This window comes from Hevea brasiliensis, chromosome 2 (assembly GCF_030052815.1).
Source record: "Hevea brasiliensis isolate MT/VB/25A 57/8 chromosome 2, ASM3005281v1, whole genome shotgun sequence".
Classification (NCBI taxonomy): Eukaryota; Viridiplantae; Streptophyta; class Magnoliopsida; order Malpighiales; family Euphorbiaceae; genus Hevea; species Hevea brasiliensis.
Genome location: NC_079494.1, coordinates 9,662,872 through 9,665,788, shown reverse-complemented (window position 1 = coordinate 9,665,788; position 2,917 = coordinate 9,662,872). Strand labels below are relative to the sequence as shown.

Here is a 2,917-nt window from a genome sequence, read left to right as displayed (position 1 = left end):
GCTTATGATGTTGCTTAGGGTATGTCATATAAGCTTAAGCTTAGGCCTGTTCAAGCTGAAAGTCAAGCGTGGCTTAAATCCTACATATTCAAGCTTTTACTCCACAACCTGCCGAGAATTGCTTAAGATCCTGCTTAGGGTAAAGCGGCAGTGCTTAAGGTGCAGCACAGATTAAGCTGGAAGTCATGCATGAGCAGAAAGAAAACCCATTTTATTCCAGTCTGCCGAGATTTGCTAAGGGTCTATTTAACCTTAAACAGACAGTGCGACCAGAGGCTGAAATTTACTAAGAAGCTGCTTAGGGTTAAGCCGTACCCTAAGCAGACTGCCCAGAACGTGAATAATGCTGTTGACTTGGATTATTTTACACCTCATTTCCTATCCACTCCTTGGCTCTTATTTACTTTTAGGGCAACTTCTTGGGACGATATAAAATCATCATTTCCTAGTTTTTGCTACAAGAGGAAAGGAAAGGAGAAACAAAAAGGAAAGAAAATATAAGAGAGAGAGTAGGAGACGCCATTTTTTTGGGGAGGAGCTACTGCAACTCTTTTTGGAGCTCCAGAAACCAGAGTTTTGGGTTCTTTTACCTGGGTTTTTCTATTTTAGTCCTCTTATCATGTTTTTCTTTACTTTTCCATCAATCTTTCTTGTAAATACCATCATGAGTGAGTAAACTCTTTAGATTTCAGAGTTGGAAAATATGTTTTAGATTAATTTGTGGATTTGGACTGGGTATTCCCTTATTTTACGTAAATACGAGTTTTGATTCCTTCCTTGTGTGCTTGATTTACTTACCTAATGTTGGTACCCATTGGGTATTGTGTTAATCTTTGATTGAAGGACCGAAAGGTGAAAGTCATTGATAGGTAATCAAGGATTGGAACTTAAAATCACCTAGATTTAGAAATAAACTAGGATTTTAAGCGGAATTAATGATTGGTTACAAAACTTAATAGGTTTTAGAGTAATCAAATAACATACGAAAGTAGGTTTTGTTATTTTAGAACACACTTTGGTTTGCTTGAAAATGATATCAAAGGAATTTAGAATTAAGCACCTTCAAACTCTATTTTTCCCTAAAAATTGGAATGCCAAAGAAAAATCCAAATTAATTTATGCATAAACCCCCAACTCTGGAATCACTTTTAACATAATTAGACTTTGATTTGAATTACCCATTGTTAATTTAGTTTAATTGAAAACTAGATCTAGAATTTATTTGTTTGCTCTTTACCCATTTCAATTAGATTAATCAATTTACCTTGCTCATTTATATTTACCATTTATTCATTAACCATTAGCCCAAATAATCGCTTCATTCATAGTTTGGTACTCAAACAGCAAATCCTCGTGGGAACGATACTTGATTCATCACTTTATTACTTGAGACGACCCGTATACTTGCGGATTCGCCCCATCAAGTTTTTAGCGCCGTTGCCGGGGATTTGATTTTTGTTTGATATTGAACAATTGTTTTTTTGGTTAATTTGGGCATTTTATTTTATTTTCTTTTTACCATTTTACTTTGAGAATTTGTTTATTTTGTTTTTCAGGTACTTTATTTTGAGAGAAGAACAAAAAGTGAAGAAATCAATTTATTCTTTGATCCAGAAACAGAAAAGACAACAAAAGCTTTAAGAGCAGAATCTAAAAGGAGAAAAGCTGAAATTAAAGCTCAACAAGAACAAGAAAGAGCACAAGAACAAGAGCAATTACAAGAAGAAATGGCCAACAACAATAACAACTGCTTTGTGAAGGATTATGCCTATCCTAACATTGGGGATTTCATGCCAAGTATCACAAGACCAAGAGTAGAAGCTAATAATTTTGAACTAAAGCCTGCACTCTGTCAGATGGTACAACAATCACAATTTGGAGGAAATCCAAGTGAAAGTCCACATGTGCATCTAGCACACTTTCTTAAGATCAGTGACATGTTGAAGATAAATAGAGTTTCTGATGATGCAATTCGACTCAGATTATTTCCTTTTTCTTTGAAGGACCGAGCTAGAGAGTGGTTACATTCTTTGCCATCGGGTTCTATCACAACATGGGATGAACTTTCTCAAGCATTTTTAGCTCAATATTTTCCACCAAGCAAGACAGCTAAGCTAAGAAATGAGTTGACTTCTTTCAAACCTAGAGATGATGAGAGCTTGTATGATGCATGGGAAAGGTACAAGGATTTGCAAAGGAGATGTCCACATCATGGGATTCCTAAGTGGATGCTTGTTCAACACTTTTACAATGGAGTTTCACCAGCTATTAGAAGTACAATTGATGCATCTTTTGGAGGTGATCTTATGGAGAAATCTGAAGATGAAGCTTTTTCTGCTCTTAATAAAATTGCTTATAACAACTACCAATGGAGTTGTGAGAGGAATGAGATCAAGAAACCAGCTGGTATGTTTGAGCTTGATGCCATGAATATGATTAATGCTAAGTTTGATGCTTTGACAAGAAAAATGGACAAGCTAAGCATGAAAGTAGATTCTTCAGCTGGAGGTTCTAGTAATTCAGCAGAAGTTGGAGCTGCAAATGGCAATTGTGCAGCTGATTTTTTTGCACTTAATCAAGATTTTTCAAGTGAGCAAGTGGATTATGTGGGGAACTATAATCAAAGACCAGGTGGTAACTCATTTTCTGCAACTTATGATCCAGCATGGAGAAACCACCCCAATTTCTCTTGGGGAGGTAGACAGGGACAACATCAAAATTTTCAGCAACCTTCTGGGTATCAACAATATCAGAATTTTTAGCAGAATAGAGGTCCTCCTCCTGGAATTCCTAAACCTCAAAATGCACCTGCTCCACCTCTACCACAACAAGCACAACCAGACAAGACAGCTAGATTAGAAGCTATGATTGAGACTCTACTTGTGAGCCATCAAAGTCAACAAGATATGATTTCTCA

The 2,917-nt window shown here is 36.3% G+C and overlaps 1 non-coding gene across 1 annotated transcript; it reads right to left on the bottom strand.

The window, feature by feature from the left end:
• Positions 1-2,111: 2,111 nt before the first annotated feature.
• On the bottom strand, positions 2,112-2,218 carry LOC131178266 (small nucleolar RNA R71). Its single transcript, XR_009147400.1, has one exon. It is a non-coding gene; the product is annotated as a small nucleolar RNA R71 (small nucleolar RNA).
• Positions 2,219-2,917: the final 699 nt, after the last annotated feature.